Source organism: Vombatus ursinus, unplaced genomic scaffold, assembly GCF_900497805.2.
Source record: "Vombatus ursinus unplaced genomic scaffold, bare-nosed wombat genome assembly UNPS02014784.1, whole genome shotgun sequence".
Classification (NCBI taxonomy): domain Eukaryota; kingdom Metazoa; phylum Chordata; class Mammalia; order Diprotodontia; family Vombatidae; genus Vombatus; species Vombatus ursinus.
Genome location: NW_020954562.1, coordinates 2,447,845 through 2,472,860, shown reverse-complemented (window position 1 = coordinate 2,472,860; position 25,016 = coordinate 2,447,845). Strand labels below are relative to the sequence as shown.

Below are 25,016 nucleotides of genomic sequence, written 5' to 3'. Positions count from 1 at the left end.
GAAGAACCTGACAAAACTTAGAGTGCCATGTAAATGCTGCTATTATTATTGCTTCTCCTATTTTTCCCTTTAACCAGACTAAGGAAGATATATGGAATCATAGAGATATTTAGAGCACTGGCCTCCTTTGGGATATCTAGGACCCAGCTAACAGCCCTAGCTCCTTCCCTAACACACCCATTTTTTGGAACCTATTAGTTTAAAACCTCCTTCTGTGATTCCAAATTCAAGGTTCCTGATTGAATTCTCCATATAATATATGTCTTTCACAGATTCAGCAAAGTGGCCTCAGAGACAAGAAAACATACATTCAAGGCCTATCTCCGATGTTGCTTGTGTTTGTATCCCCCTAGACTTAGTATAGTGCCTGGCATATAGAAAAGGTGCTTTAAAAAAAAAAAAAACAAACAACTTGTTAACTGATTGATTGGCCTACCAGCTGTGTGATCCTGGGCAGATCACTTAACCTCTCAGTGCAGCTCCCTAAGCTATAAATTTCAAAGGAGATGCCAATACACATTAGTAAAGGAAGTTTCCTTTCCTAGGAGTTTCCTATATGAGATCTCATGTCTAGCAAGAGTAGCAATGTACTAGCCTCTCTCCTTTTACAAGGGTTAGAAAGGGTGAGAGAAATCAAAATGGGGAATAGACTCTGATTGCACAATGGCCAACATTTCACCCTCTATCCATGATATCAACTTAAGTCAGAGACCAAGAACAATTTACAGAGATGGTTTTTATAATTTAAAAAAAAAAAAGAGGAATTGGAAAAATGACAGAAACTTGTCTTGAATATAATTCCATTGGACAAGGCAGGTCATCTGACTAGTTAGCTTCTCCCAGATTTTCTGAATCCTATTCCAGACATCCTTTCCTTCAGGTGGTACCTTTTATAACCAGAAAGTGTACTGGGAAAGAGGAACTTGTGGTCAATGGTTGACCCCACCTTCCTTAGAAGAGTCCAGCATTACACCAAGACTGGAAAGAGGAACTCGGCCTCTAGCTAACCTTTCTCTAGCTACCAGGAAGGGGTTCTTGGCCTCTGGGCAACCACCCTTTCTCACAGAAAGGAAACCTAGTTGTTGTTGTTTTTATTTTTTAAAGATTAATCCTATGATTATTTCATTATGTTTTATTCTAAATTATCTGCTAGTAAATGATAAAGTCTTCTCAATCTATCTATTCACTGAAACTATAGGTAACCTAGATATAAGAGACTATCTGTGTTAGTCTGGCTTATTTTAGGGCCTTCCTAAAGAGGGGAACTTAATCCTATAATCAAACTAAAAATAAATCAAAGTAACCAAAAAAACAGCTGATTTCTTTTTCATAACAAATTCCCATGTCAGTCATGTCCATAAAGTGCGTCCTGTAGTGCATATTTTTTCTATCACTTCTTTCTCAGTATGTGGATAAGGTGATGTGTTTCCCAAAGAGCACGGAGAGGGGAATTCTGACACTGGCTTCCAAGTTATAACAGAGAACAGTCTGCTTAGTGAGCAAGAGTGAGAACCATGCTTCTCATTACCATAATCATGGTGTTAGATTGAAGTTGGAACTGAACCATATAATTCATTAAATGGGTGGAAAATAAGGAAGCCTTCCAGGGCTTAGATTTAACACAAGTTAAAAGGTATGGAAATTCCAAGTGAAAACCCACTTCTTTAAATAACTATGTGAGTGGATAAAAGAGATTTGGTCTTTGGGGAGTTTCCAGAGCTTTGCTTAATGATAGGAATCCATTGCTGGCAAAGGCAAAAGGAATTGCTCTGAATCCTGTGCCCTGAATCACTTTCATTCCCCAACTTCTCAGTCACACATTTGAGATGTTCAGTAAATAGTTGAATGAGTGAATTCTTTAGAGTGCCTGGCTGGTTCATAACTTCTGACTCCTTGAAATGAACATTTTTACCCAATGAAGGAAAATATGCTAGCAAAGTGCCTTAAATTGGATGCTGTCCAGTCCAGGGTTGTCTAATCTGGTTAGAGAAATGGAGGTGAGGTTCCCACCCTGCAACATTTTGGGCCCTCAAGTAATCACCCTCAGTATCTGAGATGAAAGTTTCCTCATTTGCATGGTTGCTGGCTCTAAGGGCTAAAAGTGGATAGAAGAGGACACAGTAAGGAAAATAGTCCCCGATCCTTCCAGAGAAAAAGAAAGGCTGTAAGAAAATCCCTTTCAGCATCACTGTTGAAACTTCTGGCTTCTCAGAATTAGCATTTTTATCCTTTGAAGCAAAATACCTTATGTCATTTTCTTTCCAGGTTCTATATTTTCCCCAGGCGTCTTTTAATTAAAGTTAAAACCCTGTTCTTTATACTTGTGGCATTTTCAGTAACACAACTCTAATAGCCACTGGGAGGGTACAGGTCAATCACTTTTTTTGATATCAGAATGGGACCAGGCAGCATGCCCACGAAAAGTGAGTGTGAGAAAGAGCTGTAATACCTTGGGGGAAATTGTGTACTCCGTTGTCTTTCCCATAGGCTTTTCTTTGAAGTAAAAGCCCCTGAAACATGTACCCTAGTGTCTGAAGAACTGACCTGAGGGTCACCCAGAGGACATTTGGTGAATCTTTAGCAGGCTGCAGTATATTGCAAATAAGGAATTATGTAAGAGAAGGTTTAAAGGATATTATCAGGAAATATATGATAAGAAAAAGATAGGCTGGTCATGAAGCTCAGTGAATAGAGCACTGGACCTAGAGTCAGATAGACCTGAACTTAAATCCTGCCTCAGACATTTACTAGATTGGTGCCCCTGAGCAAGTCTCTTAACCTCTCTCTCCCTCAGTTTCCTCAACTCTAAAATGAAAATCATAGTAGTACCTATCTCTCAGGGTTACTGTGAGGGCAAACTGAGATAATATCTGTATTGCACTTAGCACAGTGCCTGGCACATAGTGGTAATTCATAAATGCTTGTTTCCTTCCCCCAGCGATGGGAAAAGGTAAGAATAAGATTTAAAACATGGGGAAACATGGTCATATATGACTATAACACAAAATATTATGTGAGAAGTTCTAAAACTAATTGCTCTATAAAGTTTGAGAAGGAAGCTCATTACCTAGTTTGGGCACCAGGAAAATTTCTATTAAAAAAAAAAATGAATTGAGGAATTTAATTGTCAAAGTAGGGCAGAAAGAATGCACATTTAAGGCATTCATGAAAAGCTTGAGCAAAGAGCCCAGAAATAGAAAAGTGTGCAGTAAATTCAGCAGGTAAAAAGTAGCCCTGCCGTACTAGAACATAGAACATGTGAAGGAAAATAATATGAAACAAGATTGGAAAGGTAGGTTAATACCAGATTGTGGAGACCCTTGAATGTTAGACAAAGGAGTCTGAACATTACCTAGTAGCCAATATAGAAACTCTGAATATTTTTTTAAAAGGCATTACATGATTGATTTTATCTACATGAAATGCCTGGCAGCGGTATAAAGACTAGATTGGGAGAATGAGATATGGAAAAGCTAAAAGCATTTGGACATGGTATCAAATTTAGATGAACTTGTTTTCACATGTGATATAGAAATGTTAGGGTAGTTCTTAAAACCAATCAGTTAGATATATGGATGAGGTTTTAGGCCCACCCTCCTGTTTTCAGGCAGAGCCATCTCTAATAAGTGAATATTTTATTTTTAAAGACCTCCAAGTCTCTAAAAAGGGGGATTTGTAATCCCTTTTCTTATTTCACTTAAGGATAAATATCCTTGTTATCAAGAATTCTTCCTGTACTGACAGCACAATGACCAGCATGGAATAGATATTTAATGAATGATTCATTGTTGGTTAATATACTCTTCCATAAAAGACTTGCATGGACTAAAGCTGAGTGAAGTGAGCAGAACCAGGAGAATGTGATACACAGTAACAGCCATGTTGCACAATGACTAACTTTGATAGACTTAGCTCTTCTCAGCAATACAAGGATCTAAGAGATCTCCAAAGGTTTCATGATGGAAAATGCTATCCACATCCAAAGAAAGAACTATGGAGTTTGAATGCAGATCGAAGCATGCTATTTGCTATTTTTTTTTCTTCTGTTTTGTTTTGTTTCCTCTTTTTGGTGGTTCCTCCTATTGGTCCTAATTCTTCCTTACAACATAACTAATGTGAAAATATGTTTAATAGGAATGTATATGTATAGCCTATATCAGATTGTGCACCATCTTGGGGAGGGAGGTGTGGAAGGGGAGAAAAATTTAAATCTCAAAAGCTTATGGAAGTGATTGTTGATAAATCAAAATAAATTAATTAAAAAAAGAAAAATATGTACTCTTCCATAAATCCATCACAGAAGAGTCACCCACCACATTGCAGACCTTCTTCTTGAGTTCTTCATATACACAGGTACCAATAGGACATATGGGTTGTATATTGGTTATCCATTAGTCTAGCTACATGACCAATGTTCTGCATTTATCAGTTGTAAATCTCTGTAATGATAGTTTTACAACACTTCTAGTTTGCAATTTTTCTTGTTTATAGCCCACATTCTATTCACATATACTAGGCATCTCTCCTTCTTTGGGTGACACATGATTTTTAACCCTCAGAGACTGTGATACTCCAGCTACATAGCATCTTTCCAAGGTATGAGAAATATAAATATGAAATTGAAAAAGTGCTTGCCCTCAAGCAACTTACATTCCTCTAGGGAATTAAAAAAAAGTCATTCATAAAGAGACCTACTTTGAGTTGTGATAAGTACTCTTGGAGGGGGTAGCACCATTAATGTGGTCACAAATTCATCCAGATATCAAAAATCCTTCCTTATACCAAGTATAAGAGGCTGCATAGCTTAGTGGGTAGAGAACTGTCATTGGAGCCAGAAGATCTGGGTTCAAATTCTGCCTCTGATACATACTGGGTATATGACCTCAGAGAAGGCACTTAAGTTCTCAATGTGCTAGGCAACTCTCTAGAACTAAAAATTTCAGAGAAACTGCTGACCTGGGGAATCTTCCTCCTGGGAGTTCCCTATATCAATGAAATCATAAGTCTAGCCCCATCCTATATTAAATTTAAATTCCTCACGCTGCTCTTTATGATTGTTCCCTCTTGCCATCTACCTCATAATGCAGCTAAAAACTAGTATTAATGGCATTGTGCCATCCTGGCTCTTCTCTCTTTTTAATTTGTAAATCCTTTAATCATTTCCTGCCCCCACCACCACCACCACACACAAACATACCCATATACTCCTTTTTTAGTTCAAGAAACTCTAACAGGAATGAGTATTGTTCCAGAGGGTGTTTAAATACTGGATCTAACTAAGATTTTTTTTTTTCTAATGGGAATTCCTCTCTTCAGTTGCTGCATTTTGTTGTGGGTTTTTATTTTTATTTTGGGAGGAGGGGACGGTGGAATGTCACTCTGGGGAGAATCCCCATAAATGTAGTATTTATTAGAATCATTTCCTCACATTCGTATCTGTGCCTACATTGACAAGTTTCTCTCAAGCTGCTGGGTCACATTGTGAACAGTGGACAACTGGAGAAGAGATGTCATAGAAATAAGTCATCTTAGAAGAAAGGTGAACAAGCCCCATCCTTTCCTTCAAGTTCTGTCCTTTTCTGAGGGCAGAGAGAAAACTTGGCAGAAGCATTCTGCTTCCTTCTTTATTATTGTCAAAGACATTCCCCCCTTGATCATTGGAATCCTAACTGAAGCTTGAAGAATTTATGGACTTATATCAGGCTTTCTTGTTTCTCCCTAAGAACAGGTCTCTAAGAAGTGCAGGAAGGCCAGGACTGAGTCAGGAATGAACACCGGGGCCCCAGACCACAAGGGCCATGAAACTCCATTTTCACTGGCCCTATCTCTGAGCAGTACATCTCTTTTCTGGTCTCTGAGTGAGGTAATTAGAGGGAATATTCCTGAGATTCTCAGACTTCCCAGTCTAACAATGTATCTAATCTTCTCCAGTTATCCAATAGCCACTTGGACCACGCTACAAAATATGCCCATAAATAGCTGTGCTGGGGTTTTCAGTTTATGCTTCAAAAATGAAACCTCACTTCATTCAAAAGGAGAAAAACAAACATCTTACAGGTAGTTTAGGATGCCTATCTTTTGCCTTTCTATTTCCTATATGTAGAATGTGAAACTAGAGAGAGAAACAGCTAGAAAAATAGGTCTTCAGTGGTGAAACCAATCCGATGCAACTAGCAAAGACAAAAAAGAAAAACTACCTTTGCCCTCAGGGAATATATGTTCCATTGAGGGTTTCGGGGGCAGATAATATGCAATATAAAAAAATAGGCATATATATGCCTGCCTATCTATCTTTCTGTCTGTCTATACATACATATATAACTTAATTTATGTGTTATTTAATATATTTTAAATTTTATATTATAGTATATGTATACATACATATATACATGCAGTTATCCTTTCTACATCATGGGGGTTGTACCCCTACAATATAGAAAATCTGTGTAAAATGTTTTGGTCCTACCTTTGTACCAGAGAAGAAGTCTGAATTTTTTTTTCTTTTTCTTTTATGGGGTATTTACAATGCCTTATTGTAAAATATGGGTTGATATTATACAATAGTATATATACATTTTATGTATTTCTGAGTTTCTAAAATTTTACTATGTCATGTGCAGTTTCAGCAAAACTCCCCCCAAATTCCTATTTAATTTCTTTTTTTCTTTTTTAATTTTAGGCAATTGGGGTTAAGTGACTTACCCAGGGTCACACAGATAGTAAGTGTCAAATGTTTGGTCTGAGGCCGGATTTGAACTCAGGTCCTCCTGACTTCAGGGCTGGTGCTCTATCCATTGCACCACCTAGCTGCCCCTCCTCTTTAATTTCTTGTGCCGATATATCAAAACCGCACTGAGGAAAGTCATGACATGGAAGGGATAACTAAAATTTAAGTTTGTGTGTGTGTGTGTGTGTGTGTGTGTGTATCTATATATGTATATGTATGTTTGTTTGAGGTGGAATAGGGAGAAATAACAACTAAGGAGATTGAGAAAGACTTCCCATAGATGATGGTACATGAGCTGAGCCTTGAAAGGAACCAAAGATTCTCAGAGAAGGGCACGATGAAAGTGTGAATTCCAGGTTTGGGGGATAGTCTATCCAAAAAGATGGAGGTGGGAGATAGAATGTTATATAGAGAGAAGAGTTAATAGCCCAGTTTGACTGAAATGCAAAATGCTGGAGGTAGTAATGTAAAATAAGTCTGAAAAGGGCAGGCTTTTCACACCACATTGTGAAGGGCTTAAAATACCAGGAAAAGGAGTTTTTAATTTTATCCTAAAGGCAATAGGAAAATACACAAGATTCTTGAACATGGGGTATAACATGGTCAAACAAATGCTTTACATATATCAATTTGATAGTTGCATGGAGGATGTGCTGGATAGGGAAGAGACCTATAATGATAGCCACCAATAAAGTGACTATTATAGTAGTCCAGGGGAAGGGTAATGATGAGGATCTCAGCTAGGATGGTAGCTATGTAAGTGGAGAGGGGCAGATGCCAGATATATTGTGGATCAGAATCAATAAGACCTGGCAACTGATTGGATATGAAAGATGAGGGAGTGAGATGATGATCTTGCCAAGGTCATGAACTTTGGTGTAACTGAAAATATGGTGGTATGCTTAGCTTAAATAGAAAAGTTTGGAGTGGAAAGTTTGGATGGATTGCTCACCTCTTGGGCAATGAAGTTTGTCGTTTTCACAAAGAGTGAAATAACCTGTCATGGTGCAAGGTAGCTAATAAGAAAAGGGCATAACTGGGTACCATGCCTTTCTTCACCTCAACCACAATCAAATCCACATAGCACATCTTTAATTGGCAAATAGATTTAATCAGGCTGCCTATAGCCAATGGTTTGCTTCAGAACCAAAACTACCAGCTCTGGCTTCAATTCATTAGCAGGTAATTGTTCTTGAGAGTTTCATAATGAGAACATGTCATGGTGCCAGTGAGGCTGTTGGGTGATTGATTGACGCTGCTGTTCAGGCTGTCAATGGCCAAAGTAACCATTGTTATTTGGACCCACAGTTTATTATCTTAGAAAATCACTCGTGCCTGAAATGAGACTCCCAAGGGGGAAAGTAGCCAGGTGACCCAGGTAAGCTGAGCCAAAATGAACACTCTAGGGACTGTATGTGCTCTAGTGGAAAGCCAGGATGAGAGACTATCCTCATAATAACTGGACTATTCAATTGTCCCTTGGAATTCTTTGCATTCTGAGTGCTACCTCTGTTTTAAGGGCTTTGGGGATTTTGTGTTTGTTTTGGAACTGCAATTCAGGCCACTGGAGTTTAACTTTCTAATTGTGGACTATTTCTTTGGTAGTTGTTCTTATTAAAGGTTAGGGGTTTTTGCTTATCAAGATTCATATATTTTTGTTGTGTTTATCAATGTTTTTGTAGCCATCTTGGAACGCTGATGTGAAAAAGAATCTTCCCTGCTCCACCTCCCCAGTAAAAGTGAAAATTAGGCTTTAAGGACATTGGAACCTCTACATTCTATTAAAAATGGCTTTCTAGACTCTGACTAAATCTAAGCCAAGCCATATCAATTCTGACAATCAGGGCAAGTAAAAATCAAGTATGTAATTCATGATGTGAAAATAATTAAGTACTAAAGATAAATTCAGTTGAGCAGAAGAAGGAAGGTATATATTAAATTTTAGTATCCTTAAAATTTCAACTCCTTGAAGCAAAGCCTTATTTGCCTCACCCTGGTTATAGCTCTGACCCTAAGGGATACTTTCCTTCTACCACCTGGCTTCTGACTTCATTATTCAAATGAAACTGTTCTCTCCAAAGTTTCCAGTGATCTCCTAATTATGATCAGTCATAAGACAAGGGAGCAAGGGATGCCAAAGTAGAGGACAGTGTAAAATTGAAGTAATTCACCAAGGGTTCAATATGAGGTGGGGTGGTGGGGCAGAGAATGCAGCCAGTGCAGGGGTGATGGTCTGAGAAAGAAATGAGATAGAGGCATCAAAGGTTAAAATAAGGATGAAGAAATTAGAGGTTTTAAAGCATAAGGAGTGATATAAGCCATTATGATCGAAGGTATTTTGGAATTCATGAAGATGGAAATGTAACCTTTGTGGGTAATGATCAAGGGGATGTCCATCTGTAGGTCATGACAATTCAGTAGTTTGAGGAATTGTAGTGTGAGATAATGATTGTAAAACACTTTGGAAACCTTAAAGCCCTATATAAACACCAGCTATTTTAATTCTCCTTCTTCTCATCTTTTTAAGTGGAGTTCAGTAAAAATGGTCCTGGGACAAAGCTTTATCTTGCTATTATTCTTTTATGTAAAGTTCTGTGGGCTGTTGCACAGGTAGATAAAATAACTGCTTTTTAGTAATTGAATGAAATTACTGGCTTTTAAGCTTATCTTTTCTAGGTTCACTGAAAGCATCTTTGGGACAACTTTAGTAGCATATAGGATGATTGGGATACTTTGTACATTGTCCTATTCCCACATAACTGATTTCTTTCTACTGAGTTTCTGTTTTGAAAGCTTTTTGTTCCATATTACTTAGAGATTTTTGTTCCATATTACTTTTGTTCCATATTACTTAGAGATTTTTGTTCCATATTACTTAGAGATTAGGCCATATCCATTAAAAATGTTGTTTTAAAATTATTATGGATCGATGTCATATGTGAGTGATTTGGTGTAACAATTCTGTCCCTGATAATTGTGCAATTCCAATACAGTTCATTTATTGAATTCTCAAGAATATTTTGTGGTCTGTATTTGTTATACAGGGATTTATCAGTTATTGGTTTATAAAGTATAGTGAGTTTTTGATATAAAACTCCAGCCACCAGATTGAGTCTTTCTAGGTACTCTATTGGTGCTATATTTTTTGCATCTTGAAGTATTGTGTTGCACAGTTTATACTATTTTCTTGCAAAATATACACTGATCTATTAGTCTAGTGTCTTAAGGATCACCCATCTACACTTTCTGGTAGCAACGACCTGGTTCTGAATTGATATAAGTCCTTGCCTTTCCTTTTCAGTCATTTGTTCGATGTTCTTTGTTGACTTATTGTTGGTTGAGTTAGTTGGTTGACTTATTGTTGGTTGGTTGGTTGTTTCCCAAGAGGAGCCTTTTGATTCCAGCCTTGGATTATAACAATTTCATTGCCTCTATCTAAAGGTAATCATTTCATAGGTTCAACTCAAATGTAACCACTTTGGTGTTCATTTAAGAAATGTGATATCACAAGCATATTGTCAGCCTTTAAAATTGATGGGTGAGGTAATATTTACTTATTTCAAAAGAATTTCTTTTAAATTCTTATTTATCATATGCTTCCTCCTTTTTGATAAGAAAATATCCCTTTTTCTAATAATTGTTTTGAGGCAATGGGCTTTGTGTTTACAAATATTGTCCAGATTTTTGTTAGGATGTCTTTCAAACCTATTATGTTTCATTTTATAGTTCACAAAGCATATGTTAAGACTGGTATAGCATAAGTGTTCATTGCTTTAAATATGTTGCTGATGGTCTTATTATTATTTTCCCTGGTGGCAAGATTTTAGATTTCAATATTATCACTGTTAACTGTTGTCTTTTCCCATTTTCTGCCAGAAAAAACAATTGCCTTTAGGTTTGCATTTATAGCAATCAAGAATTCATGAGTCATCAATAGGATATTTGTAACTTTGTGTCTTTGGAGAATCAGATCATAGCTTTAGAGTTATAGGGGCCTGAAGGGGAATTATATGACTTTTGCCCAAAAGCAACCAAATTGCAAAGAGCAGAGCCAAGATTTAATCCCAGGTTCTCCAACCCCAAATCCCACACTCTTTATCCCTCATCGAACCCTGCACTTACCAATTTGAGTTGCAAAGTATCCCTGTAATGATTAGAACATTGAACTAGGATTTAGGATACCTATATTTTCCCAATTTTGACCCTAATTCTCTATGGGACATAAGGCAGTTATCAACCCAGTCATTGAATTGAGTGCCAATTTCTGAACTAATTGTAATAATCATGGTGATAATCAATGATTTTTCTATGGTGCTTTTTGCTAATCACAGGTTTTCTTAGTTATTCATTATCCTAAAGCCTGGCTTATTATACACCAGGTTTTATCTAGGGCAGGGTGACCGGAATTTTGGCCAAAATCATCAAATTTAAAAATGCTGAAAGCACTTTCAGTCCTTCAGCAATAAAGAAACAGAGCTTGGAACTTAGCAAGAACATTTGGCTGAAATATGTAACTAGCAGATGGCTCGCTTTCCCCCCCAATAGTTTTATCCCTAGTGAGGTTTTTCTCTGACCTAGCCTCTGGACATGGCGATGGTTTCTCTAACAATAGCATCCTCTGATCAGAACTAGGATCCAGGCTTATGTTAATTACAGGGCATGTTTCCTGCTTCCTGTCTCACCCTAGTTGCTTACACCCTCCTCAAAAAAGATCACTACGTATGATTCTCTCAGTCATTCCCCTGAAGTCATCCTCAATCATCAATAGATACACTACGAAGTGATGATTTATTTATATTTTTTACTTCAGCAGTTTTTGAGCTGCTGCTACTAAACTAGTAGCAGCCATCTACCAAGTTATTGAAGGTCAGCTAAGTGGCACAGTGGATAGAGCACCAGACTTGGAGTCAGGAAGACTGGAGTTTAAATCCAGCCTGAGATACTTACTAGCTGTGTGACCCTGGGCAAGTCATTTAATACTGCTTGCCTCAGTTTCCTCATCCATAAAATGAACTGGAAAAGAAAATGGCAAACCACTCTAGTATCTTTGCCAAGAAAACCCCAAATGGGGTCATGAAGAGTAGGACCCAACTGAAACAACTGAATAACAAGAAGTTATTGAAGGTATTCAGTGAGCGTTATAATGTGATTGGAATCTATATTGATGGATGGACTTTCATTGAAATCACATATTCTTGGAGCATTGAAGTTTGTTTTTTTTTTTTATTTTGTTTTTGGCTAGGCAGTGGGGTTAAGTGACTTGCCCAGGGTCACACAGCTAGTAAGTGTCAAGTGTCTGAGGCCAAATTTGAACTCAGGTTCCCCTAACTCCAGGGCCAGTGCTCTATGTACTGCTCCACCTAGCTACCCCGAGCTTTGAAATTTTCATCAATTAACCAATGAATGAGATCTTATAGGGTAAATGAGAGCTTGTTCCAATATTTATGTGGAAGCCACATATCAGAAGGATTACCCATGTTCTGCTTGGCCCCAAAGGAGAAAACCAAGAGCAAGTTGAAGTGATAGAGTAGCAGATTTAGTCTTGACGTAAAGAAAAAACTTCTTCCCAGTCAGAGCTAGCCCAGGAGGGAACTGGCTGCCATGAGTGACAATCATTCCCACTCACTGGAGACTTTGGGGCAAAGGCTGACAGAGCACCTGTCAGGTGCATTATGGGATTTTAGATACAGCTCTGATAGGCACTTGGAGGCTATCTAGTTCAACCCTCTCCCCTTGAAGATAGGGAAACTGAAGCTCTGGGAGAGTAAAGGACTTACTAAGAGATAGGGTTTGAACTTGAGCCCTGTGGTTTTAAATCCTCCGGCATGATTTACAGTGGGCATCACAGGGGCAGCTAGACAGTGCAGTGGATAGAGCACTGGCCCTGGAGTCAAGAGGACCTGAGTTCAAATCCGGTCTGAGACACTTAACACTTACTAGCTGTGTGACCTTGGGCAAGTCACTTAACCCCATTGCCTAACCAAAAAAAAATAAAAAAAAAATAAAGTGGGCATCACTTCAAATTGTTCATTATATTACATCATCCCCCTGGAAAAAGAGTGATCTATCCACTTCAGCCTGTAAGAAAGGTAATCTTGCATCTTGGCCTTTATCTCTGCATGATAGAAGAAAAATTTTCCATAAATCTAAAAGAGTTCCTAGCAAGTAAGAGGCATATAAATGTTATCTGAAATAATAACAGGGGTAAGAATGAGAGGTAATATAGCACAGAAGAGAGAGTGTTAGACTTTGAGTCAGAAAGACTTGGGTTTGAATTTAGCCCCTGACACCAACTTGTCTGTATCCCTGGACAGGTCACTTAATCTTCATATGCCTCTAGCAACTTCCCTAGGACTTACCTGTGAAGTTGTGAATGAGTTGTGAGTTGCGTTGATGGAGTGAATTCCAGGCCATAGATGACTTATGATCAGTGTCAGTAGAGGGAGTTTCCATACCAAGAGTTCTCTATGCCACAGAAATTACAGATTCTTCTCATATTTCCAAAATAATTAAGATGATGGAGTTTCAAATTACCAAGGTAATGTAATTTGGCATTCAGTTAACCTTCTACCCCTCAGAAACTGAGAATTGTTTTTTTCCCGGTCCTTGGTTGTATTAAGTTCATTTCAAGAGGGGAACATTGAGTACTTCTCAGTTCACAGCTGAGATTTCCCGTTCCCAAGGAAGTCAGCCTGCAAGAGCAGCAAGTATTCTTTGCAAATAGCCAACCTCACACTGCTGGGTCAGGGAGCTAATTTAGTTCTTCATAATGATATGATAATGTTCCTTCTCAGGGGATATAAAGTGGAAATCAGTGTCCTCATGAAATAGCAGGTGGAAAGAAATCATGAAACTGCTAAATGAGCTTTGTTTGTTGAGACAAAATTTCCTCCTTTTCAATAAACCCTAAGACTGCTTTTCTAGAAGGCCTGGTTTAGGAATTAGTGGGAGTAGAAAAGGCATACCTACAATGACTATTGCAACTGGCCTTCATTCTTCCATGTTCGTGCCTTTGAAATTCCCTCTCTGGAGTAAAAATTCTTCTCTAGAGAAGAGGAGACCAAAGGAAGGATATAAAAGATGGATTTTCTACCATGTGGGCCCCATAATCTCACCTTCTACTTCATCTTGAGGCTTTTAGAAAGCAGAAGATACTTTCAAAGAGCCTTAACATTGTTTCTATAGGAAATTTCTTCACAAATAAATGTGAATGATCTCACCATAACAACCCTTTTGAGTAGTGAATTATAGAAATAACCAATTCAAACAAAAGAGATAATCAGCTTTTAAATGATTTGACAAGGATTCAAATTCTAATGAGAAGAAATTAAGTTCATTTAGTGACTTGTAACTTTCTGTTCTTGGTAAGTGTTCAAATATATGGTCAAAATGTTTTATGCTTCCTTTCTGTTCTCCACCAGGTTATAGAGAAATCAAGGACAAATGTTGATCGTAGTATTTTGCAAGCACAAGAAATACTGAGAATGAGTTATTAACCCAATTTAGAAGGGTCATATAGTGATACATGTACTTCATTTCAGTTGTTGTTCAGTTGTTTCAGTTTAGTCCAACTCTTTGTGATCCCATTTGGGGTTTTCTTAGCAAAGATACTGAAGTGGTTTGCCATTTCCTTCTCTGAGTCATTCTACAGATGAGAAACTGAGGCAAATAGGGTTAAGTGATTGCCCAGGGTCGAAAATTTAGTAAGGTCCTTGACTACAGGCCAAGCGCTTTATCCATTGGGCCACCTTGCTGCCCCTTTCCCGATACTTTGTAATCTAAAATAAAACTGCTGACAATTCCTATCCAAGTATATAGATGTGGCTGAAAAGACCAATGCTTTCCCCAATACAATCAAATAGATATACACAATTACTGCTGTTTCCCTTCTTCTCCTTTCCCACTTTTCCCTCTTTCATGGCTTTTAAATGCTCATTTGTTCTAACTACACAATCATTTGCTGTTTTGCTATTTTTTTTTGTATTATATAAATGGCTTGTTTTGTTGTTTTCAGGAGGTCCATGGATTAAAGATTGCACTCTATATAATGCCTATTTAAGATGTTCAGGTAAAGAAAAGCAGGCAGGTCACATGAGCTGACCAAAGAGCCCATTCTACCCTTACCTGGAGTGACATAAGATTAAAGAGACAGAGATATGCACCCAAATTGGACAGGAGGCCAAATAAAATGTCCGTTGAATTAACAGAAGGCTGATTCCATATTCACTAGTGGACAGAAGGATAGTGGATATTCACAGAATAACTCAGTCCAGAAAGTCAGAAAGAAATACTTGCATATACAGATGATTATGAAATCATCCAGGGAGTAGACCGTCAAGGGTTCTGTCCTTAAATCTTTTGGAGTTTAAGAGGTTGTCTGGAGGTAGAACTTATAGTTAGTATTTGCGTGGTAGACTGAAGAGCAGAAAGTAGAGAGAAGACCAGAGCTATATATTTAAGTGGAGAAGAGAATATCGTGACTCTGGCAAAGCAGGATTTTCTTCAAGAGGATATAGTTGGACCATTTTCAGGAGAAAACAGACTGTTATATTTTAAAGCAGAGGTTCTTAACTTTTGGTGGTGGTGGTGAGGGCAGTCCTGGACCCCTTTGGCAGGCTGGTGACGTCTATGGATGTCTTTCTCAAAATAATATTTTTAAATACATAAAATGCACAGAAATACAAAGAAAACCAGTTGCATTGAAATACAATTATCAATTTTTTTTTAAAGTTCATGGACTCCAGTTGAAGAACCCTGGCTCTAAGGAAGATGAATTCACAAGTAGGGCTTGATCAAAAGTCCTCTAGCAGTCTTTGGAAGAAGACAAGGGTAGCCATGATGGCTGTTCCATCACTGCTGAGGGAAACCTAAGCAGTATTTGCTGATCTGGCATAAATGATAAGATCTGCTATGTTTCCAGAACATATAGGTACAGTATGGCAGATCTGTTGACTGATACCAGTAGAAGGGACCCAGAAAACAATGTAAGGGAATATAAAGCCTTGGACCAAAAGTTGTAACAAAACAACACCCCTCAGGGCAGTGTTTCCTATTCTCCTGACTTTTGAAAGTTGAGAATTCAGAAGAGAAAGGCAACTTGCAATGTGAGTAGAGAGTTGGCAAAGAAGATGCTTTCTGAAATTGGGATTTAGATTTCTGTCATAACTTAAAGTATAGAAATGATGAGAAGCTGACCAGAAATGGAGTACACCTAATAAAAAGTTGTAAAAATACATTTGCAGGAAGTAATGAAAATCTAATCATTAGTGCTTTAGAAAGAAAGGAGAGGGTGAAAACTCCCTGTGAATCTGCCAAGCCTGAAAGTAGAAAGCAGAATATATTAAAAACAATGGCAAAAGAAAGGACCAATAGGTAATTCACAGGAGACAGCATTTAAGAAGAGAGACATCAACATAACACATGGCTGGGTGATAAATAGGTTGAAGTAGAAGCCCTAAAACAGAGAGGCTAGCTAGAAGACTTGGCAGTATGGGAAGTATACCTACAATATGACTCTGGCATGATCTAGGACAGTTATTCAATTTGACTCAATAAATATTTCTTATACCTACTCTGTGCCAGGCACTGTATTACGTGCTGGGGATACTGATAAAAAAAAAAAGAAAAACAGTGTCTGCCCTCAAAGAGCTTACAATCTCACGGGAGAAGACAACACCCAAAAAGAGATAGGAAAGTGAAGAGGGACAAGGTAGGGGTGGGGGAATGCCTGGTGCACAGGGAGTTGGAATCAGGCAGAGCAGCAGATGAAAAGTGGAATGAGCTGGAAGTCCAATTTCTGCCCTCTGTAAAGGAAGGCTTTCAGAGGAGTTTGGAGAAGAGGCTGAGGGAGATGGTATCAAAATATGTCAAGAATAAAGAATCCATGAATTCAAGAGTGGAAGCATGGAGAGCATGGAGATTGGATAATCTACATATAAATGATAGTTACATGGGAATATATGTAGCCAGGCTGGTAAAGCACACTAACTACACAAGAACAGACTTCAAAAAAGGTTCAAAGAAAAGTCAATGGTTAATTTTCTGTAAGGAAACTTGACTTGAGAACGATGAAAAAAAAAGGTAAGATTTTCCTTCTCATGAAGGAAATTATAAAAACAGAAATCATTCCAGTTGGGAAGAAAAGGGGGAGCTATCTAAAGATACAAATGTGTCTACATAGGGAATTCATTGACCAATTTGTATTTTTTAAAGAACTGCATCAAAGATGAAAGCAAGAAAATGTAATTTACAACCAAGAATAACTTAAGCAAAACTTCCCACCAGGGTAGAGGGTGGGAGGAATGTTTCAATAAAGGACTTCCAAGCATTTCTGGTGAAAAGACTAGCTGAGGAGAAATTTTGAAACACATACATGAAACTAAGGGGAAACTTCAAAAAGGTAAATACAAGTGAGCATTTGGAAAATACTTTATCAGAATGAAATGTTTGCATTCAAATGAGGGGAAGTGATAAAAACATCAGCTAAGAACCATAGTCAGCAAAGGTCACAAAATCAAGTAAGACAGACGACCCGGGAATGATTTTTGTGTAGTTTTAATGATCTTAAAAAGACGAAAAAAGGTCGGGGGTGGGGTAAAGGACACATTTGGCAAGGGGAGAGGTTATATCTCATATCAGGTGAAAATAGAAGGAAACAAGGAAAGGAAAGAGTGGAGGGAGGAGATATCATCTGAACCTCACTGTGAACTGATGAAGAGTGAAGTGAGCAGAACCAAAACCATCTATATTCTAGTAAAAATGTTGTGATCCTTTGACCCAGTAATAGCACTTCTAGGGCTGTATTCCAAAGAGATCATAAAAATGGGAAAAGGACCCACATGTACAAAAATATTTATAGCAGCTCTTTCTGTGGTGGCAAAGAATTGGAAATTAAGGGGATACCTATCAATTGGAGAATGGCTGAACAAGTTATGGTATATGAATGTAATGGAATATTATTGTGCTATAAGAAATGATGAGCAGACAGACTTCAGAAAAACATGAAAATACTTGTATGGACTGATGCTGAGTGAAGTGAGCAGAACCAAGAGAATGTTGTATACAGTAACAGCCATGTTGTATGATGACTAACATTGATAGACTTAGCTCTTCTCAGCAATGCAAGGATCTAAGACATCTCCAATGGTCTCATGATGGAAAATTCAATCCACATCCCAAGAAAGAACTATGAAGTTGAATGCAGATTGAAGTATACTATTTGCTATTTTTTTTCTTCTGTTTTGTTTTGTTTCCTCTTTCTGGTGGTTCCTCCTATTGGTTCTAATTCTTCTTTACAACATGATTAATGTGAAAATATGTTTAATAGGAATGTATATCTATAGCTTATATCAGATTGTGTGCTGTCTTGGGGAGGGAGGTGAGGAGGAAAGGGGAGAAACATTTAAAACTCAAAAGCTTATGGAGGTGATTGTTGATAAATCAAAATAAATTAATAAAAATAAATTTTAAAAAATTGTGAAAAATGAACAATTTTGAAAAACTTAACTCTAACCAAACTATGTAAAATATAATTCCAGAGGAATTGCAGTTCACTTCTTGAGAGATAAGTGATGGGCTAAATAAACAGACTGACACATGTATTTTTTAAACATGGCTAACTTGGTCATGTTTTGCTTGGTCATGCACATATTTTTAGGGGATTTGTTTTTCTAGAGCTTTTCCCCCGATGAGGGAGAGGGAGGTAGATATTGTTCATTTAAAAAAATTAGGAGAAAGTAGAGTTTGCACAATACAGATTATTAAACTTGATTTCTATTCCTGCCAAAATTGTAAAAAAATTTTTTTTTCAAAAAATGGTTTATGAACGTTATGCTAGAGAAAAAGGTGATCACTAACACAAACATGCATACTTTAGGAACATGTTATACCCAATATCTTATAAAATGTATCATAATAACCTCAAGATGAATGTGAAACCTAAATATTAGTCACACCATTAAAAATAATTAGAAGAAAACCCAGATAAAGTATTTCCTAGCTATGGATATGGGAGAGTTCTTAACCAAATATGGCACAGAAGCCTTATTTGAAGTCTAATGGTATCATAAAAGATATCATTTCACTTACATGAACTTGGAAGCTTTTGTACAAACAAAAGAAATACAACTAGAATAAGTCAATCAGTCACTCTATAAACACTTATTACGCACTTATAATGTGCCAAGCACCATGCTAAGTGCTGAATAATAAAGATGAGAAGGGAAGCTAACTGGGGGAAAGGCTTTCTATCATAGCTCTCCTAAGGGTCTGTTATCTAAGATATTTAAGGAAATAACATAAATATATAATACCAAGAACCCCATCTCAATGATAAATGGGCATGGGATAGGAATAAAGAATTACCAAAGGAGGAATTATAAATTATTTTAAAATATCATTATTAAATATTAATAATTATATTAATTAATAATATTAAAATATTATTAACTACTATATTAAAGATTGCTACAAATCACTAAAAATTTTAAAATGCAAATTTTAACAACTTTAAGGTTTTACCACACACCTAGCAAATTTTCAAAGATGATAAAAGATGAAAATAGTCAATGCTGAAAGGCCTGAAGGGAAAACACACTGATAACTTCTTGGTGAATCTGTGAAATGATCCAACTATCTTGAAAAGGAATAATGCTAAGAAAGTGACTAAAACATTTATAACCTTTAAAACAGAGATCCCCCTGCTAGGAATAGAGACAGAAAGAAAGGTATTATGGAAACCAAAATGTTCATAGTTGTACTTTTTTGTAGTAGCAAAAAAAATTTGGAAAGATGTCCGTTGATTGGAAAATAGTTCATCAAATTGCTGTGCATGAACGTAAAGAATTCAGATCAACATGCAAAGACATGTGAATTAGTGCAGAATGAAGTAAGCAAAACCAAGAAAACAAAATAAACAACCAAAATATATATGGAAAGAAAAATTAAAGCGTAATGCCATGTAATTATATTGGTCAAAAATGACACCAAAGAAGAGATAAGAAAATTCACCTCTATCCCTTCTTTTGAGTTTTCCCAGAAATTCTTGTCAAAAAGGGAACCCTTCCCCCAGTAATGTATTCTTTTTAGTTCATCAAAGATTGGGATACTACTTTTTCATTGTGTATGTTTGTTTCTTTTCTTATCCACTCCACTAATTTACTTTTCTTTTTTTTAACCATACCAAATAATTTGAATGGTTACCATTTTAGAATATAGTCTGAAGTCTCAAAATACTATATTCCTTTTATTCATACTTTTTAAATTATTATTTCTCTTCATTTCTAGGCCTTTTGTTCTCAATGAATTTTATTACTATTTTGTTTAATTCTAAAGAGTATCCCTGGGGCAACTAGGTGTTGTAGTGGATAAAGTCAGGAGTAGCTGAGTTCAAAATTGGTCTCAGATCAGACGCTTGACACTTACTAGCTGTGTGACCCTGGTCAAATCGCTTAACCCCAATTGCCTCAAAAAAAAAAAACCCCAAAAAAACCAAAAGAGTATCCCCTTGGTAATTTGATTGGTGTAACATTAAATATATAAATTAATTTAGATTATATCATCAGTTTAATTATATTGACACAGCTCAAACATGAGCAGTAGATGTCTCTCCAATTTATCTCTATTTTTGTCAAGTGTTTTGTACTTGTATATATGTAAATTTTAGGTGTTTTTGGTAATCTAACTCCCAGATGTTTTGTGCATTTTTATTTATTTTGAATGGAATTTTTCTTATTTCTTTCTACTTTTGTTAGTAAGTACCAATTTGAAGCATTAATGATTTATGTACTTAATTTATAAGCTATGAAAATTTTGTAGCTATTGTCAGATTTTTTTTTTGGCTGATTACTTCGAGGGGGCGGGAGAGGGAGGTTGGGGGGATTCTCAATCTGCATATAATAATAGTCTAGTATTCTCTTTGTCAATATTTATACCTTTGATTTTGTTCTCTTATCTTAATGCCATAATTAGCATTTTTAGATTTACATCAATTAATGTGGAGAGAAAGTGTTTTCTTATTTTACTTATTTGTACTGGAAAAGCTTTCTGGTATTCCCTCATCATAAAAAATGCTAATTCTTGATGTTGAATATATGGTTTTGATCAAGATACAAAAGCATGCTTCCTTTCCTGTGTGTTTTAGAATTTTTAACATAAATGAGTACTTAATTTTATCAAAGGCTGTCTCTGCATCTATTGAAAAAATATGATTTTTGTTACTCTTTTTAAATATGATTAATTATACTAATAATTTTCTACATGTTGAACTATCTTTGAATTCCTGGTACACTACATGGTCTTAATGAATTACTTTTTAATATACCTGTTTTTGTAGTCTCTTTATGAACATTTTATTGAAGATTTTTACATCACTAATCATTAGTAAGATTATTTTATAGTTTATGGCCCTAGTCTCTGCTTTGTTTCTTCTTTTTTAAGTAGAAAGACCAAATCTGTCTCCAAAAAAAAGAGTTTAGTAGAGTGTTTTCTGCCTGTGTACTGATATTCATTTAAATGTTTGAAAGAAAGCACTTTTAAATCTACTTGGCCTATTCGCTACCTCCACTACCTTTTGGCAGTTCATTTATGGTTTGCTTAGTTTCTTTTCTGAACATTGAGTTTCTTCAGATTTCCTATTTTTTTTTTTTGGTCTTGTTTGGGCATTTTATATTTTTTTGTAGATGCTTATCAATCTCCTTAAAATTCTTGTTTTTACTGTCATAGTGATTTTCAATAATACTTTTATATTTCCTCTGTTTTAAATTCATCTTGTTCATTTTTTTAATTTGGTAATTTGGTTTTCCTCTTAATATCTGGTTAATGATATATCAGTTTTCATCTCAAAAAAAGTTAGTTTTGTTTATTGGTTGTATAATTTTTTTTATTTTTAAGTCCTATTTTCCTCTAATTTTCAATATTTCTTCTGTTTATGTTTTAGGGTAGCTACTTTCTTTTCAGTTTGTTGATCCATTAGTTTTCTAATTTGTCAGTCAATAAACATTTATTAAGCACCTACTATGTGTTAGACACTATGCTGTGCAGAGGATCTATAGAAAGACAAAAAGAGAGTTCCTGCTTTCGAGGAGCTCCCAGAACATGCAAACAACTACATCCGAACAAACGACATACAGGATAAATTGGAAAGAACCAAAAGAGAGAAGGCATTTACATTAAGGGAAAAATCAGGAAAGGCTTCTGGTAGAAGGTAAAATTTTCCCTGAAACTTGATGAAAGCCAAGAGACTGATTTTTGTTGTTGCTATATCTGAGGTCATGACTGCAAATCTTCCTTGTTTTAGAGTTGACTCAAGCATAGTAGGTTTTATTCCATGCCTACAGTTTCACTCTGTATGTGGCTCTCTGGCCATGTTGCCTTTGACTATATATAGCGATGACTACTAGATCTATGATTTCATTAGAGTGGCGGAGGGGAGGGGAAAGGACAGGAGGGCCGGGGGTTGGCCCAGGTGAGGCATTCTCTTTACCAATGCAAGTGAGCACATTATCTGCAATTGAGAGTCCAAATGAGTTGCCTGCAGCACTGAGAAATCACTTGACTTGGCCTGAATGTATGTGTGTGTGTATATCAACATGCACACACACACACACACACACACACACACACACACACACAAGCAGAGAAGTCAAATTGCAAGACCCTTTCAGCAACTTATCAATAGATGTTCAACAACCTAATAAAGCCCCAAGCTACAGTTATAATTGCTTCCTCAATCCCACATACACACTTCTACAGATTTATGGCTTTTCCATCTCAGGATAAGACCAAGCTTTACACCTCTTCAAAATGAGTTTCAGTCCTACTTGCTTTACTGATTTTGCAATCTTTCAGATTCTTCTTTTTTTTTTTTCCAAAACCCAATCTCAAACAGGTCAGACCTATCTTTGAATAATTTTCACACTGAAGTTAAAAAAAAATAATATCCCCAAATAAAATAATCTCATTTAGAGTGAAGTCAAAATGGGTTTTACCTTTCTAGTTGTCTCTGTTAATTTTTATAAATATCTTTTTTTCTTATATTATCTGAATTTACAAATATATACCTCTCCTTTCTCTACCCAGAAAGCTATCCTGTATAACATAGAATTAAAAAAAAAACATTTTTGTAAAAAGGCAGTCCAGTAAAACTAACCTATATATACCAAGTTTGACAGTATATGCAAGATTCCACACCCATAGCCTCACCTTTGCAAAAAAAAAAACAAAAAAAAAAAACCACACATATTCTCATCTCTTCTTTGGCTAAACTTGGTCATTATAGTTTCAATAGAATTTCATTTCATGCCCACTTTTTCAAAATGACTTTCAGTTCCATTGTGCTTTTCAGATTCTGCAAACTTTTGGATTCAGATCAAATGAGATAGTATTTGTAAAGCACTTAGCATAGTGCCTGGCATATAGTAAGCACTCAATAAATGCTTGTTCCCTCCCTTCCCATTGCATTTACATTGTTAGATCTATTGTTGCCTGGTTCAGTTTACTTCATTCTGCAAGAGTTCACATCGTCTTCCTGTGCTTTTCTGAATTTTTCACATTTATCACCTCTGATGACCAAATAATAGTATATTACATTCTTGTATCACAATTTGTTTAGCCATTCTCTAGTCAAAGTTCTCCATCCACTTCTAACAGATTTTTTAATATTTTCACTTCTCTAAATTCCCTACCGTAGAGAAAACAATAAGAAGAGAAAGATGAAAAAGTACATGGATTAAAAAAAAGACATTTCCCAGGACCAAAATTCTCTAAAGAAATACACAGGGCTGTTAATTTTTTTGTAGTGCTATTAGGCAAATATCCTGGCAAAGAAAAATTTATTCCAAAGCCTTATAAAGAATTCCATCCCTTCCTTAAGCTGTGTGAAACATGAAAACTAACTCTATTTATTATTTCTCTAAAAGATAAGACTGGTTTAGCTTGGGATTTCAATGGGGCCTTCCATTCCAAAAGTGATTTTCTTAAATATTTTTCAGTGATTAAGTCAAATGGCATTTTTCAAACCTAATCAGATTAATTTTCTAAAAAAGGAAAACTAGCCAGAAATAATATCTAGCAAATTGTCCACTTGTCACGTAAGATTGGCTCTTCTAAAACACTACATGTTTATTTCCAGGAAATGCCAAAAATGAGACCCAGGTACCAGCACAAACCCAGCTGGAGGGAAAGCTTCTTGGCTCCAGCAAATAGCCCTTATAGGTACTTATTCTGTAAATATTTGTATTTAATTAGCTAACAAATTAATACCAAAACTAAGGGGAGCAGACAGAAGAGATGGAAAAATCAGAGAAATGAAAATGAAATTAATGGGGAGGAAGAAACAGAAAGACTAAACAAAGGGAAAATCGCAGACTGTGACAGTACCAATGGAAGTAAGAAAATATTTTGCTTTATGACTCAAAACTAATTCACATGTATATATATATATATGTATATATATATATATATATTGCATTATGTTTTTGTATACTAGGGGCACAGTAGCATCTTTGTTTTACTGGCATAAAGAATTTGAGATCCAGTCCATAGGGATGATATGGTCCATAGTTGAATGTCCGGGGCACTGATGACTCAGGATGCTATATTTCCTTGGACAAATTGTTTCACTTCTCTAAGACTAGCCTTGCTTCCCCTCAAAATGATGAGACTGGGCTAGATGATGACTAAAGTCCATGAGGAGATGGAGGCCCAGAGCAGTTAAGTGATTTGCTTCATGACACACAGCTATGTACTGGCAAAGCTAGGACTAGAGCCCTGGTCGCTAGGCATTGTTATGATCAGTTTCTGTATCTATAAAATGATGAAGTTGGACTATAACCAGATGAACTCAAAGGTCAGGCCCCTGACATTGCCTCCTCAACACTTAGGCCTTCTTTCTCTATTTTAACATACATAACAGGAAAAAGCAAAGTCTAAAAGATCATGTGGGTTAGCTAGAATGTTAAAAAATTATGATACTAAGATATACAAAAAAGGGTCTCTGATACCTCTGAAATTCTCTGACTCAGGGTCCAGTTTAGGTACAATCTCCAACAAGAGCCTTTTCTAATTTCCCCAAATTTTTAGTACTTCTCTACCCCACCCCATGAAACAATTTGCCTTCATATTGTATATAGTTTGTATTTACTTACCTGAATGCATATTGTTTTCTCCTAGGAAAATGTAAGCTCCCTGAGGGCAGAGGAGATTTTTACATTTACCTTTGTGTCCTCATGCCTAGCACAGTACCTGACACATGGTAGTCACTTATTAAATTTTGAATTATTGGATTGGATTG

General features: G+C 36.4%; 1 long non-coding RNA gene across 1 annotated transcript in view; it reads right to left on the bottom strand.

The window, feature by feature from the left end:
• The window catches only part of LOC114046473, a 124,904-nt gene extending 111,584 nt beyond the window's left edge, over positions 1 to 13,320 (bottom strand). The window contains exon 1 of the long non-coding RNA XR_003569514.1: positions 13,087 to 13,320. This is a non-coding gene — a long non-coding RNA (uncharacterized LOC114046473). The remainder of the gene's footprint in view (positions 1 to 13,086) is intronic.
• Positions 13,321 to 25,016: the final 11,696 nt, after the last annotated feature.